The 16485-nt window shown below is 39.5% G+C and overlaps 1 protein-coding gene across 4 annotated transcripts in view; it reads left to right on the top strand.

The window, feature by feature from the left end:
• The first annotated feature begins 5926 nt into the window (after nucleotides 1–5926).
• Nucleotides 5927–16485, top strand: part of Evi5 (ecotropic viral integration site 5) — a 207220-nt gene continuing 196661 nt past the window's right edge. For all 4 annotated transcript variants that reach the window (XM_071618050.1, XM_071618052.1, XM_071618051.1 and 1 more), the window contains exon 1: nucleotides 5927–6169. The gene's annotated coding sequence lies outside the window, so the exon portion shown is untranslated. The remainder of the gene's footprint in view (nucleotides 6170–16485) is intronic.

Raw genomic sequence — 16485 nt, 5'->3', positions numbered from 1 at the left:
TGAGAAATAAACAGACTTCTTTGGCAGGTGGGGGAGAAATTGGCATGTTATTGATGTCCTGTCTTGGTGGCACAATTACAAAACACATAGAAATGATATCCGAGCTCTAGAGCCACAAAGCTTGTTCTTTACCATATAGACCATATAGTTCTTTACTATAGGAGATTTAGTCTCTACCTATGTACAAGTACCAAGAGATGGCAATAGGATTGTGTGCCTCTTAACAATGTTCTTTCCTAAGATGATGTTAGTGTCTTGCAAACCATGAATATGGTGGAGTAAATGGTAAGCCTTTTTTTTTTTTTTTTTTTTTTTTAGTTATAGATGGACACAATGCCTTTATTTTATTTGTTTATTTTTTAGGTGGTGCTGAGAATCGAACCCAGTGCCTCCCACATGCTAGGCAAGTGCTCTACCACTGAGACACAAAGCCATTCTTATGGCTACAATAGGTACAGAGGCCACAATGTTTGTACTTGAGAACTTTTTAGAGTTATATTGTGGGAAATAATGAGTCTAGTGATGTAGGTTGTCACTATTTCATTGTGAGCCTTCATTTTTCCAAGGCAAAATCTTGATTATTAGCTACAACTCTCAATAGAGTGTTATTTATTCTTTTTCTATAATACTACTGTCAATAGAACTTTAAAATTTTTTTAGTTGTAGATGGACATAACACCTTTATTTTATTTTTATGTGATGCTGAGGATCTAACCCAATGCCTTCCACATGTGAGGTGAGCACTCTACCACTGAGTTACAACCCCAGCTCAATAGAACTTTTTTATAGATGGGAATGTTCTGTATCTGTGTTGTCAAAGACGATAGCCACCAGCCACATATACTATTATTGAGTACTTGAAATGTGTATGATTGAGAAACTGAAACTTTAAAATGAAATGCAAATAGTCACATGTGGCTTGTGGCTCTCTTGTCTTTATTAGACAGCACATCTCTAGAATGCAACTGAGTGCCTGGTTCTCATTCTCTCTCTCTTTTGGTACTGGGGATTGTATACCACTGAGCTACATCCCAAGTCCTTTTTATTTTTTATTTTGAGACAGAGTTTTGCTAAATTGCTGAGGTTCTCACAAAGTTGTCCAGGCTAGCATTGAAAGTGTGATCCTCCTACATTAGCCTTCCACATTCCTAGGATTACAGGTGTGTACCACTGAATCCGGCTTTCTAGTGCACTGTTTTTCTAAGGAAGTGCAAATTGCAGCTGCCCAGGGAAAGGATGAGTGTACACCAGTGCATTTGACCTTACAGAATGAATCCCTCCTCAGTATCTATGCCTAGGCCTCTCAGGGGGAATGTCTCTCTTGCTTTTCCTTTCTGTGAGCAATAGAGCTCATATGGCTGGCTTATACACCTTTAAGTGTTTCTGGTGTTATGGGATTTAACCCTTGTCAGGTTTACAGGATTTTTTTCTCCCAGACCAAATCCATGCTAAGAGTGTAAAGTGGTGCCTAGGTATGGTGCTGAGGATCAAAACTGTAATCCCAGCAACTCAGGAGGCTGAAGCAGGAGGGTGGCAAGTTTGAGCCCAGACTGGGCAACTTAGTGAGCCCCTGTCTCAAAATTTTAAAAAAGGGGCTGGGGATGTAGCTCAGTGGTTAAAGTCTCCTGAATTCAACCCCCAGCACAAAAACAAACAAACAAAGTGTAGTATCTGAACATAGAAAGCTTTGAAATGCTTACTGAATTTTACTGTAAATAAAATTGTCTCTAAGGAGGGTGCTGCTGTCCACTGCACTGCTCCCTCCTCTTCTGGATGTGTGAGGTTCTTGAGTATGAACTGCAGAGTGGCAGGAGCTGGAACAGAGGTGGCGTTGGTGTGGAATTCACAGTGGGATTTCACTTACGCAAGTGCTCAAGCACTTGTGAGAGGTTAGAATTAGCTATTTTAGTGAGATGTTAAAGTGTACGTTCTTTCACCAAATAAACTGATGTGCTCAGGATGAGGGAAAGAAATGGGTAAACCAGAGATAGTGCTGGCAGGTCGGAGCTAATGATATAAGCTTACTCATTTGAGATAATACGTCTCAGACATTTAGTGCAGCAGTGCTAAATTGATATAAATTATAGGTATATACCTCTCTTCTGCGTCCTGCGCGGGGGTGGGGGTGGTGGAGGAGGAGGAGGAGGAGGAAATGGGGTTCCCCTGGGTGGAATGGGCTGGCTGAGAAATAAAAGCTAAGAAAAACAGAACAACAAAAAAACCACAGGACACAGAAAGAAGTTTCAAAAGCCGGGGCAGGACGGGCAAGCTGATCAGACGGATCGAGCTTCTGTGCTATGGCAAAATGAAGCCCGTGCCTGTTTTATTTATATGGGGAAACATCAAAGGCCTTCCATAGACTGTGCTTCACCAAAAAAGGTTAAAAATGGACTGTTCAGTTTCCATCAGGTTATACCCATCTCCATAGCTACTGAGGTATCTTCCTAACAGAGTAGAGATAAAGGTCACGTCCATTGGGCAATCTATTGTTGTGGGAGAGCCACGGATAGTTTGCAATGCCAAACCTAAATCTCCCTGGCTACCATACCGAGAGAAGATCCTCATGAAAATCATGGATGGCTTCTGGCATATACCCATATATGCATACAAATATGTTTAAAATATAAATTTAAAACTTTAGATTGTAGCTGGGCATGGTGGTGCACTCCTGTAATCCCAGCCACTTGGGAGGCTGAGGCAGGAGGATTGCAAGTTCAAAGCCAGCATCGGCAAAAGCGAGGCGCTAAGCAACTCGTGAGACCCTGTCTTTAAATAAAATACAAAACAGGGCTGGAGATGTGGCTCAGTGGTGGAGTACCACAGTGTTCAATCCCCAGTACCCCCCCCAAAAAAACAAAACAACAACAACAACAAAAAAAACCCTTTAGATTGTAGTTTAGTCGTTTGCATTGATATGGAAGTTACTAGTTACCAGAAAACATATAAAATGTAAACATATAAACATAATTTGTAACCAGTAAAGTCAATGCCAGACTTGTTTGTCATCATTCATTCAAAATACATTGAACAGTTACTATGCAAAGTACTGGGGCTTCTGAGAAGCTTAAGACCAACTATGGTTTTCCAAGGATTTGTGTGTGTGTGTGTGTGTGTGTGTGTGTGTGTGTGTGTGTGTGGGCATGTGCATGTGGTGCTGGGATCAAATCCAGGGCATTGTGCATGCTAAGCATGTATTCTACTACTGGGCTACATCTTGTTAAAATTGTTTTATCTCAATTAATTTTGCCTTTTCTAGAATTTCAAATAAATGAAATTGTACAGTATGCATTCTGGTGTCATTTATATATTTTTGAACAGCTAATACATTCATAAGTTTGAAAATTGAAAAGGTACAATTTTAAAACTTTTGGGCATACAGTAAAAAGTCTCCTTTCTACCACTGACCACTAGTCACCCACTCTTCCTACCCTTTTTTCCCTGTGGTACTGGGATTGAACCCAAGGCCTTGTAGATGCTAAGTGCTCTACCAATGAACCATATCTCCAGTCCTTTTTAATTTTGAGACAAGGTCTTACTAGGTTGCTCAGGCTGGCCTCAAATTTATGATACTCTTGCTTTAGTCTCCCAAGTAGCTGGGATTATAGGCATGTGACACTAAGCCTGGGTCAGTCTTCCCCTCTAGAAGCAACAGATGTTAATTAGTTTCATGTGGGCCCATCCCATAGTTCTTATTATTAATTCAGGATTTTATACAAGGTGCTTTGAAAACTTGTTTTTAAAGGTTACTCAAAGAATCTTGTGACAGGCTAGCAAAAATAATATAAAATGTTTTAAAATAACCGGAGTTCTTTTTCAACTCTGATTCCAAATGTCAAATTGTGATATTTTTACCTGTGACTTAGGTAACCTTTAAGCCACATCAAGTTTAAGTTCTAGCACCTATGATTCTTATTCATTGAACAAATATGTGTTGAACAAATATAAAAATATACCTGTGAATCAAATAAAATCAAGTGTTGGCCTTATGGAGATGTCTAGCAGGAGAAAGAAAAATTCACCAAGTAGTTACACAGTTACAGTTTTACACAAAGTGATAAAAGTAAGGGATCAACATAGGAGGGAGGTCAGAAGATAATTTCCCAGAAGTAGAGGTTAAGAATGAAAGTTGGAAGAAATTTCTAGGCACAGAACAAAGTGTAAGCAAACCCATTGGAAGAGTATAGTAGGAGAATAGAAGAGGCCAGTGTGCCTGAAGCAGAGAGAGCAGGATGGAATGTGATATGAATGCTAAGAAGAAATGGACAGATGGGCAAGGGGCCTGACCTGCAGGGGCTTGATTAGTTTGGAAAGCTGTTGAAGTGGTTTATGCTGGGAAGTGACAGGGACACACTGTACGTGTGTGTGTGTGTGTGTGTGTGTGTTTGGTACCAGGGATTGTTGAGCCTAGGGTGCTTAAACACCGAGACACATCCTCAGCCCTTTTTATTTTGTATTTTGTGACAGGGTCTTGCTAAGTCGATTAGGGCCTCCCTAAATTGTTGAGGCTGGCTTTGAACTCTGGATCTTCCTGTCTCAGTCTCCCAAGTCATTGGGATTTCAGGAGTGTGCCACTATGCCCAGCCAATGTACTGCATTTTGAAAAGGCTAATCACTCTGTTATGTGAAGAGGTTTAAAGAGGGCCTGGAGGGAATATGGATAATTAGAAGATTAAGTCAGTGGTCTATTTCCACCTCCCAGCTTAGACCAGGGTGGTGATGGAGGAGAGGAGACAGAAGAGGTCAGATTCAAGAAACATTTGGCAGGTAAAAATCAACAGGATTTGCTGATAGACTGACTATAGGAAGGAAATGTAGATCATCCAGGTTGTCTCAGTTTTCTTTTCTTTCCTTTTTTTTTTTTTTAATGCAAGGTGGATTAGGTTACAAATAAATTGATTGAAACTTACTGTAAATAATAGCATGACCTAAAGTCATGTAAAAATTTGCCTCAGATTACTTTCAAAGTTTCAACGTTTTTAGCTGGGGAGAGAGGACATGGTTTTACTTCCTATTTCTTGTTATTTCCTAATCTTGTTGAAAAATTAGTTTTTCCCCCCCGAAATGCTTATTACTGTGAAGTCCCTTGTCTTATAAATTTAAATTAGAAAATAACCGGTTATTTAATTTCCAGAGAAATAATTTTGGAGTTGTGTGTCTGGTACTATCATTTTTGTCACTTCCAAATGTATAAAGGCAGTAGTTTATAATGACTCTTGCCTCAAAGTCATTATTGTTTTTCTTTCCTGCTTCTCCTGGGGTAGGACCAGAATTAATATACGTAAAATAACATATTTTTCCCCATCCTGTCCCAAACTATATATTCCTTCTAAGAATTTCTTCGTTGATTTTGGATGGTTGCCCAGCAAGATCTCATATACGTGTGCCCACGTTTTGCCCTCTGCTGGACTGTACATAAACCCAGTGTGTCCAGACGACTGATGGAAGTGGGTTTAATAATCACAGGCAACATTTACATGTTGATTAATGGTTTTAAGTGTGACCTAAGGCCGCATCTCGGAGGACTCGCGGGGGGCCTTTCGAAGCCTGCGCGTCTCCACCGCGTGCCCCAGGCCTGGAAGACAGGCGCGTGGGCGGTGCGGCAGTGTGAGGCCCGCAGCCCTCCGCTCCGGGTCGCTTACCGCCCCGAGGGGGTGTGTCTTCTGCAGCTTTAACATCCAAGAGGCGGTTCAAGTGACGAGGGAAGTCAGCGTTTTGCAGGGCCGAGGGCTGGTGCTCTGAAAGAGGGGCGGAGGAGAGAGGGATTTCCCCGCCCCCGCTCCACTCGGTCCAATCCCTTGGCTTCTGCTTTTTTTTTTTTTTTTTGCCAACCCGCGGGGCCCCTAACCTGCTCGAACCCATTATGCGGTAGAGGCGGTCGGGTCTCTTTAAGGCCCTGCCGCGCCTGCGCCTTGGGCTTTCCTGACGCGGCCGCGCCGGACCCCGGCGGAGCTGGCGAGCGGGCAGGCTTGGGGCTGGGCGGTGGAGTCGGCTGCTTTGCCCGGCGGGGTGGGTGAGAATCGCGAGGCGGCCCTGAGTTCCGGAGTGAGCGCCGTGCGTCTGAGAACAAGGGGAAAGCGGCGCGCGGAGTCGGGAGCAGGGCCGAGGCGGCGCGGCTGCCGGCTGGATGGGAAGTTAATGTTTACGGCGAAGTCCACCCAACGTTTCCAAGGTGAGGGGCACTGCGCCAGGCCGGGCGGGCCTCGAGTCCCGGTTCTGCGGAGTGTACAGCTGGGCCAAGGGGTGGCGAATGCGGACGGCCGACAAACTTGCCGCGCAAGCGGGAGGGCGGGCGGGCGCGTCCGGCCCCGCTGGGGCCTAAGTTCCTTGGGTTCGCCTTTTCGCCACTCGCTGTCGCAGGCGACCCTCCTCCTGTGGGCGCGGGGGCAGAAACTCGCCGGCCCGTCTTCTTGTGGAGTTCGCGGGAGGTGGAGGGACGGAGCGGCTTCGGGGGCACTTCCTTCCGCATCCTTTGGGGGATAGTGACAATTCTTGTCTGCCCGGAGGCCAGAGTGGGTTCCTTCTCCGCAACCTGAGGGGCGTGACCGTCCGCTCCCCTTACCTGCAAAGTTGCTGTCTGTATTTGACCTCCGGGGTTTTGCGCTTGTCGGTCGCTCCAGGCAGGCGATGGGAAAGCCTGGTATGCCAGGTGACTGACTCCTAAGGATGCAGTTAAGGTGCGTTAGTAACCAACACTGAATCACCTTATGACTAGCGGGACAAGCCTCAGATTAACCGCAGGATTTCCGGTAGTTGGATTGTGGTGTTGGTGTCGGCTTTAGAGTTGCTGTGATTTCTCTTAGATCATCTCAGGTGGCATCTTTTCACCAAATAGTTAGCCAACACTTTCGGAAGGTTTCCCCTATCCATACTATTAAAGGTGGTTTTCAAAAACAGCAGCGTTTTCTTGCAAAGATATCTTTTCCTTGGGTTACAGTGTAGAATAATAAACTCCATTCTTTGCTGAAAGAATGAATTCTAGTGCTTCTTGAAGTTAGAGAAAAATGATCTGTTGATAGTTTTTATCTTTGTTTCTGGGCTGGGATTTGTTAGCTTTCTTTTTTTTTTTTAAATTTTATTCGTAAAGTTTCATCAGTGTATCAAACTTCCCCCCCCCCTATTCTAGTATGCTGACTTTTTAAGATCTCTGCCAACTATGTGTCAAATCTTAGAAAACTTATTGAAATATAATATGCGGAAAAAGTTAACAATCCTAAGTGTACAGGTAATGAGTTTTTACTAAGTGAGCATCACAGATCAAGAAATAGAACATTATTAGGTTGGAGTGTATACCAAAGAGTGGAATTGTTGGCTTTTGAGTCATATTAATGCTAAAATTTTAGTCACTTTAGGATATTTTCCCAAAGTGATTGTACCAATAAGCAAGGAGTGATATATATTCCAGTTACCCCAAGTCCTTATTGATTGTTGCTATTCTCATAGAGGTGCAGCACTATATCATTGTAGCTTTATTTTGCATTTTCCTGGTGATTGAGGTTGTGCGTCCTTTATTGGCCATCCATATATGTCTTTTGTGAAGTCTCTGTTAATAATAAGTTTTTATTGTATGCTTATTTTTGTATTGATTTGTACTTTTTACTTTTTGCAGTACCTCCCATGCTACGGAGAGCACTCTACCACTGAGTTACATTCCCAGCCCCCATTTATAATTTTGTTGGAGGGATGGGTACTCAGGATTTAACCCAGGGGCACTTTACCACTGAGCTACATCCCTAGCCCTTTAAAAAAAATTTTTTTTTTTTTTTGAGACAGGCTCTTGCTAAGTTGCTGAGACTGGCCTTGAACTTGGGGATCTTCCTGCTTCAGCTTCCTGAGCTGCTGAGATTATAGGCCTGTGCCCTGGCACCATGCTCCATTTGTAATTCTTTATTCTGGTTATGAGTTCTTTCCCTTTCCCTCTCTCTGTATATATGTGAATTATGTATTTATGTGTGTATGTATACACATACATGCCCATTTATGTATTTCTCTTTTTCCTCTCCTTATTTTGCCATTTCATATTTCATATATATTTATGTTTCAATGGTGCTGGATATTGAATTCAGGGTCTGGGGCATGCTGGGCAGGCATTACCACTGAGTTATCTATACCTTTTGCCCTGCCTTTTCATTCCTTTAATGGTGTTTTTTCATGAATAGTCTTAATTAAAAAAAATTTTTTTTTAGTTGTAGATGGACATAGTATCTTTATTTTATTCATTTATGTGGTGCTGAGGCTCAAACCCAGTGCTTCACACGTGCCATGCAGGCGCTCTACCACTGAGCCCAATCCCAGCTCCATGAATAGTTTAAAATTTTTTTAAATATTTATTTTTTAGTTGTAGATAGACACAATACCTTTATTTTATTTGGTGCTGAGGCTCGAACCCAGGGCTTCCGACATGCTAGGCGAACATTCTACCCCTGAGCCACAACCACAGCCCCAATAGTTTTTATTTTGATGCAAGATATTTTATCAGTCTTTTTCTTTATGGTTACTTATTTTTTGTATCCTATTTAAAAAGTCTGTACCTACCCTAAGAATATGAAGATATTTTCCCATGTTACATTATAGAAATTCTCTTTTATTTTTCTTATTTAAGGCATACATAATAGTGAAGATGGATTGTAGTAGTCAGTATGCAATTTTTACTCTATTATTGTGTATTTGACACAGCATCTCTTATTAAAAATGCCATCTTTCTGCACTGTGTGGCACTTCTTTTCACAAACAGATGATTGGACTGGGTATCCTGATGATAGAGCCCACATTTAGCATGCGTGGGGCCTGGATTTGAATCCTAGTGACAAAAACAACAAAAATAAATCAGATGACCATATAAATGTGGTTCTGTTTCTGGACATTCCATTCTGTTTCATTTGTCTGTTATCTTTGTACTAATATCACTGTATTAATGTAACTCTGAAATTGGCCTTGGTATATGGTGGGATAAACACTCCAACTTTGTTTTGTTTCTTAAGATTGTCTGGTTTGGGCTGGGGTTGTGGCTCAGTGCTAGAGCACTTGCCTAGCATGTGTGAGGCTTTGGGTTTGATTCTCAGCACCACATCTAAATAAATAAAGTCCATTGACAACTAAAAATAAAAACAAAAAAAGATTGTCTGGATTGCTCTTGGCTCAGAATTTCCATGTTTCAGAATCTGCTTGTCAGTTTGAATAAATTTCGAAATTGGAATGAAAGCTATATATCAACTTGGGAAGAATTGATATTTTAACAGTGTTGAATTCTTCATTTTATGAATGTGGCATATTTTTCCATTTATTTTGGTCTTTCCAAATTTCACTGGGTAATGTTTTATAGTTCTCTGTGGAAGCCCAGCACATCTTATGTCATTACTTAGATATTTGATGTTTTTTGATATTGTTGTTAATGATATTAAAAACACTTGTGGCAAGCATATAGACATGTAGCTGATATTTTTTTCTTTGATTTAGATGCCCTTTTTGCATGTAACCAAATCAATTTCCATTATAGAACTTCTTCTAATGGAGGACGGTGGTCTTTAATTTTTATTTCTCCAACTAGACTATAAACTCAAGAATAGTGGTGGTACATACCTAGAATTCCAGCAATTTGGGAGGCCGAGGCAACAGGAAAATTGCAAGTTCCAGGCCAGCCTGGGCAACTTAGCAAAGATGCTGTCTCAAAAAATAGAAAGGGCTGGTAGCTCAGTGGTAGAGAGCCCCTGGGTTTAGTTCCAAGTACCTAAATCAACCAATCAAATTGGGAGTGCGGGACAGTGTACAGTGGTCTCCCTTTATCCTCTGTGTTACGTTCTGAGGTTTCAGTTGCCCTTGGTCAACCAGTGTATGAAAATATTACATGAAAAAAGCCCAGAATTGAGCAATTTATAAGTTTTAAACTTCATGTCATTTTGAGTAGCATGATGAAATCTCAAGCTGACCTGCTCCATCTAAGTGGGATGTGAATCATCCCTTTATTCAGCATCTCCAGGCTGTTTACTCCGTTAGTCACTTAGTAGCCCTTTGGATTATCAGATTGACTATCTTGGTATTACAGTGCTTGTGTTCTTCAAGGGCCCCTTGTTTTATCTCAGACTGGCCCCCAGTACAAGAGTAGTGATACTGGCAATTTGGATATGCTAAAGCAAAACAGGAAAGTACTTTTGTGTGAAAAGCTACAAATTCTTGACTTAATAAGAAAAAAAAATCATATAATGAAGTTGCTAAAATCTACAGTAAGAACAAATCTATCTGTAAAATTGCAAAGGAAAAAGAAATTTGTGTTAGTTTTGTAGTAGCAATTCAAAACAGCAAAAGCTACAGCCACGTGTATGATAAGTGCTTAGTTAGGGTAGAAAATTGATTAAATTATAGGGTGGAAAATGGATTGCTGAGATTTCAGGTGTCTATTAGAGGTCTCGGAATGTATTCCCTGTTGATAGGGGAGCAGTACTGTTATGCCTGCCTTCTAATGTATGAGAGCTGGATAAAGGAAGTGAGCTATGGGTGGAGGCTATTCAATAAAAACACTTCTGCTTAATCCTTTGGCTTTAAATTTTGATCCTCACTCTATTCTTGAGTCTGGAGTCTCTCCAGATCAGGTTTCTTAGAATAAATTATGAAATTATAGGGATGGTAGTAAAAAAGGGAACCTAGAGGACCCAATTGTGCCTTATATAGACTTTAAATATCTTGTCTTCTCTTTAGGCTCAGGCCCCTCCAACACTAACCTGGAGATTTCCAGGTCCTGATCCTCTCTGGGGCTCTGTGTGTGAGCCAGTTAACCTACTTCTTGTCCATAGTCCCTTTTGTAGGTTGATGGTTTTGGTTTCCTTCCCTCTGTTCAGACAGCACCCCCCCTCTTTTTTAATATTTATTAAAAAAAAAACTTTCTATGGTTGTAGATGGATAGCATACGTTTATTTTATTTGTTTATTTTTGTGCGGTACTAAGGATTGACCCAATGCCTCATAAATGCTAGACAAGTGCTCTGCCATTGGGCTACAACTCCAGCCCCTATCTCTTTTCTTGTTTCATGAAAATCATATTTTCTCTCTTCTATCTTGAGGATGTTAAAGAGAGTTTCTTTAAAGCTTTCTTTGCATAGTGTGTTTCTTCTAACTTATTTTTCAATTTGGTATAGCCTTGTTAGTAGAGGCCCTCCTCAGAGGTCTGACTGGTAATCCTTTTTTGTATGTTCATGTTTAAGAGTAGGCAGGTAACAGATTATTGGAAGTTCTGAGCTAATAAATAGGACTAACTTCCAGTTTACTTTATAATCTGGATCTGAAATACTGGTTCTCAACTTTCGCTGCACATTATGATTACATGGAAAGCTTTAAAAAAAATATCCTTGCTGCTGGGTGCAGTGGCACACACAGCTTGGGAGGCTAAGGCAGGAGGATTGTAAGTTCAAAGCCAGTCTCAGCAAAATCAAGGCTGCTAAGCAACTCAGTGAGATCCTGTCTCTAAACAAAATACAAAATAAGGCTAGAGATGTGGCTCAGTAGTCGAGTGCTCCTCCGTTCAGTCCCCCATACCCCCAAAATAAATAAATAAATAAAAAACCCTTGCTGCTGTTAGACCAAATACAAAAGGAATTCTTGGGGTAGGACCCCAGTAGCAGTATTATTAGAAAATGTAGATGTTATATATAATAAAATGCACAGAATTTAAGAATATAGTTTGGTGATTTTTACCACATAACTAACAAGACTTAGAGCATAGTGAATATCTTAAAAAATTCATTCACTTGCCTTTTTTCTATGACCCTACTCCTTGCCCAGAGGCAACTGTTATTCTGATTATCATCTCCATCAATAAATAGTATTTTATTTATTTATTTATTTTTGTGTGTGTCAGGGATTGAACTCGGAGTCACTCGAATACTAAGCCACATCCCAGCCCTTTTTTGTATTTTATTTAGAGACAGGGTCTCACTGAGTTGTTTAGTGCCTCTCTGTTGCTGAGGCTGGCTTTGAACTTGAGATCCTCCTGCCTCAGACTCCCAAGCTGCTGGGACTATAGGCCTGTGCCACTGTGCCCGGCTTAATAGTAGTATTTCAAATGTTTATTTATGTATGTATTTACGCAGTATTGGAGATTGAACCCAGGGCCTCATGCATGCTAGACCAGCACTCTGCCACTGAGCTATATCCTGGCCCAGACATCAATACTTTTTTAAAGCTTCCCTAGTGATTCCAGTGTGTGCCCAAGATTGAAAAACCAGTGATCGGTTGGACCATTTGATGTTGGCTCTAGTTTTTGTGCCTTTTATTTTGGCCTGGTTAGATTTTCCATAGAGCACAGTGGTGCACACCTGTAATTCCAACGACTTGGGAGACTGAGATAGGAGGATGGCAAGTTTGAGGTCAGTTGCAGGAACCTTGCAAGACCCTTAGCAACTTAGTGAGATCCTGTCTCGAAATAAAAAATAAAAAGGAATGGGAATTTAGCTCAGTGGTAAAGTGCCTATGGGTTCAATCCCTAGCACCCAAAAGCAAAACAAAACAAGATTTCCCTGAGAGTATTTTAGTTTTCTGCTTGGAAGGTTGAAAGTCTAGTTTCCAGTGATCTGGGAACTCAGGAAAAGAGGACTGGGTAATGAGCTATGGAGCATTTTGTATGTAGGGTCATGTAATTTTTTTTTTTTTTTTTTTTGGTTAGGTTACCTGTGTCTTTCCACCATATATGGTTTACATTCTCAGGATAATAAATCTCTAGTTTGCTGCTACACTGAAGATGGCCATTCAGCAGCTTGATGGAGATCTAAGTTTCCAGCTGTTCAACTTTCACCTGATCCTTTCTTATTAACATCTCCCCTCCCCTGTTCCAGAGCCTTTTGAGGATTTATTGATGTAATTTGATGTGTTCTCAGTTGTCAGCCCTACTGTCTTAGAATTTGGCCTTACAAGTCAGTTATCCAACTTATTTCTAGCTTTCAAAACTTTGTTGTTTCTTTTTCCGTTTTCCCTGTCCTTACTGTTCATGTTCTAAAACATCAAAACAACAACAAAGCTTTGTTTATCCTTGTTATAGTAGAGTTGTGGGAGGAAGCAAAATTAGGTGTGTGTGTTCAGTTTATATCTTAACCTGGATGTCCACCATCTGCTTTCCATTATACAAAAATGTGTTGCCATCTGTCTTCCTATGTTGACTCCTTATGGATTGTACCTTTTTTCCATACAGTTAGCTACAGAGAGTGCCAAGAGGGAGAGGACCTAAATGTTGGATCAATCTGTCATTCCTTTAGATGTCCCAAATTCTTTTTTAGAAGTACTCATTGTCCCAGAATCTTAGAATCTCAGAATTGGAAATGATTTTAAAGATAATCAGCTTAATGAGCTATCTGGTATTTTCTATAAAATTATTGTCTATCCTAAAATGTGAGAAACTCATGCTAAGAGATGAGTAACTAGAGAAATAGATTGGGCAATGAATGTCTGAATGGGGTCTAGAAATTCATGTGTGTATTAAACATTAAATGGATAAATAATAAATCTGATATATTTGTAGTATATAATAAAATTTATTAAAAAGTCATGATAGTTTTGTCATTTCAGTTAATAATACCTAAGTTCACCTAATGTAATACGGATAGGTAGTACCTAGAATTTTTTATTTAGAAAAAAAATTTCTGTACCAGAAAAAAATTGGAAACTATTGTTAGAGTTGTATAGATCTTAGTTTATAGTTAAAAGAAAATTATAAATCAAAACCATCCATTAAAGCCTCTATGTTAAGTACTTCTAATAACTTGGTTATTCTTTGCCAATCTATGTTTTTATTTTCTTTAGAACTAAGTCAGTAGGTTACCAAATGCTGCTCTTTGAGACAGTTTTAGCTCTAAAGTTCATGTTGAAATGAAAATATTATCAATACAATATGTTTTCTTTTAGGATAAGTTTATATAAAGAATTTACCTTTAAATTATGGCTATCATTTTCTGTATTAAAATGTCATTTTTCTTATTAAATTTGTGTTGCTAAATAGTTTTTTTTTTTTTTTTGTAACACATAGCAACAAGCTGTCAGGCCTATGTTGTTCTTCAAATTAATTTTAACAGGTTTTATGAAATGTAAGTCTGCTTATAACTGCACAAAATCCTCACTGACCTTTTACTCTACCATAGATTAATTTATGTTTGTGTTTGTGTATTAAAATCCAAGATACCAATCAGACCTCATTGGCAATTATTACTATTTATCATGATAGTATGATAGTCTTTTGTTATTAGCAACATTTAGGTGAATTAATTTGTATTTCGTACCTAGAACCTGTTAACTGTGGCCCTTGAGTTTGCTCCAAAAGGGTTAACCCATTTCTCATTATAGCAATTATAACACCTTGCCTGATGTGTTTATTTGTTGAATTTCTAGCTGTTTATTACTGTATCTGTACTTCAAAGGAACTTTCCCTGTCTGTGCTCTTTGCAATTCATCCTTGCCTGGCACATTCTAGGCAAGCACTCTGCCATTGCAGTTTATTCTTTAAGTGGCCAAAAACATTGTGGGTTTAATACTTGTCAATTGTTCTCTGTATTCATTCAGCCCTCACAATTGAACTCTGAAAAATGTTGAAAAAAAAGCTGGTTAAACTGGCTGTTATCTGGGCTTTCATTGTTGGATTTGCGCTATTCAGTATCCTGTAAGTTCATTGTTAGGACTCTTTCTTAAGGAACTGCTAGTTCCTATGTTCTTGGAAGAGACCTCCATTAGAAGCAGGAACAGATCTGGCTTTATTATGGATCTTTTTTAGTTTGTTTGTTAGAAAGTCTAAGCAATAATATAGATTTTGTCTTTGAATTGGTACTCAAATGATTAGTTTGCTCATCTTTGGCTTGTTTTTTTTTTTGGTAAGGGTGGGGGAGGATTGAACCCCAGGGTACTTAACCATGAGCCACATCACCAGCCCTTTTTTGTATTTTATTTAGAGACAGGGTCTTGCTGAGTTGCTTAAGACCACTAAGTTGTTGAAGCTGGCTTTGAATTTGCCATCCTCCTGCCTCTGCCTCCTGCCTCAGCCTCCTGAGCTGCTGGGATTACAGGCATGCACTACTATGCCTGACTTGGTGTGGTTCTTTTGCTAGTTAAAAAAAAAAAAAATCCAGAATCTGCATAAATGGCCAGGTGCAGTGGCATATGCCTATAATCCCATTGGCTCAGGAGGTTGAGGTAGGAGGATCATGAGTTCAAGGCCAGCCTCAGAAAAAAGTGAGGCGCCAAGCAACTTAATGTGACCCTATCTCTAAATAAAATACAAAATAGGGCTGGGGATGTGCCTCAGTGGTCAGTGCCCCTGTGCTCAATCCCTGGTACCTCCCTACCAAAAAAGAATTTCAGGGCTGGGGCTGTAGCTCAGTGGTAAAGCACTTGCCTCACATGTGTGAGGCACTGGGTTTGATCCTCAGCACCACATAAAAATAAATAAGGATACTGTGTGTTCATCTACAACTAAAAAAATAAAATAAAATAAAAAAAAAGAATTTCATAAATGGTGCTGGTAAATGTATTCGAATAGTATTAGCAGATACTGGATACAATTATAGTTTTAATGAATAATTTGTAAATATATTTGAATAAAATACATAAGAAAGAAGAAAAATATTGTATCTAAAGGCACACCAGAAATCAGGGTGGTCTAGGACACTGAGCCATAATTTATGGTGAGAAGATAGACCTGAAGTATATGGAATAAGCCCATGAAGAATGTAATGTCTTTGAATATTTATTTGGAATGCATGTAATAAACGAGCATAAGGTTAAAAAATTCAACTTGGATTCCCTTTTGAAAATATGGAGAAGCATTTTTTCCATTACTAGATGAACAATGAGTCAGCAAATGATCTAGAAACTTAATGACATTGTAAACATGTGGATAAGACAAGAAACACCAAAGATAACACATATTTAACATTTTTCCAGGTGTCAAGCGTAATGATAGGTACTGGGGACATTAAGAAAGACCTATATACTATGTAGACAGAATTTCTTGCTCACAAGGTTTACAAACCCAGGGAAGACACTGTTGATATATTCTTGTTTCTGACTAAGGTGATTTTTTTTTTTTTTTTAAAAAGAACATTTAGTGATAGTCTATTTTGTCTTAAATCTTAAGGCTTTTTGTAACTAGTTAAACAAGAGGGCTTGGGGTGAACTAAAAGTTTTAAATCTTAATATTTGCTTAAAAAATTTTTTTTTCAACTGGTGCTGGAGATTGAACCCAGGACTTACACATGCTAAGCATGTGCTACCATTGAGCTGTATTCCTAGCTATAATGTCATTTATATTGATTTGTGTGTGTATGTATTACTGGGGATTGAAAACAGGGTCTCATGCATGGAAGGAAATCACTCTAAAAGAATCTAAAAGATTTTTACTGCTACTTTAGGATCTTTCAAAACAGTGATAATTAATTTTTACTTACACTGGTTATGGATTGATATTGTTGTTTAGCACACTTGACACAACAGTACTTGATATAGTGTGTTTACTAAAATAAAA

The sequence above is a fragment of the Marmota flaviventris genome, chromosome 10 (assembly GCF_047511675.1).
Source record: "Marmota flaviventris isolate mMarFla1 chromosome 10, mMarFla1.hap1, whole genome shotgun sequence".
In the NCBI taxonomy this organism is placed as follows: Eukaryota; Metazoa; Chordata; class Mammalia; order Rodentia; family Sciuridae; genus Marmota; species Marmota flaviventris.
This window is presented reverse-complemented; position numbering and strand designations above follow the sequence as displayed.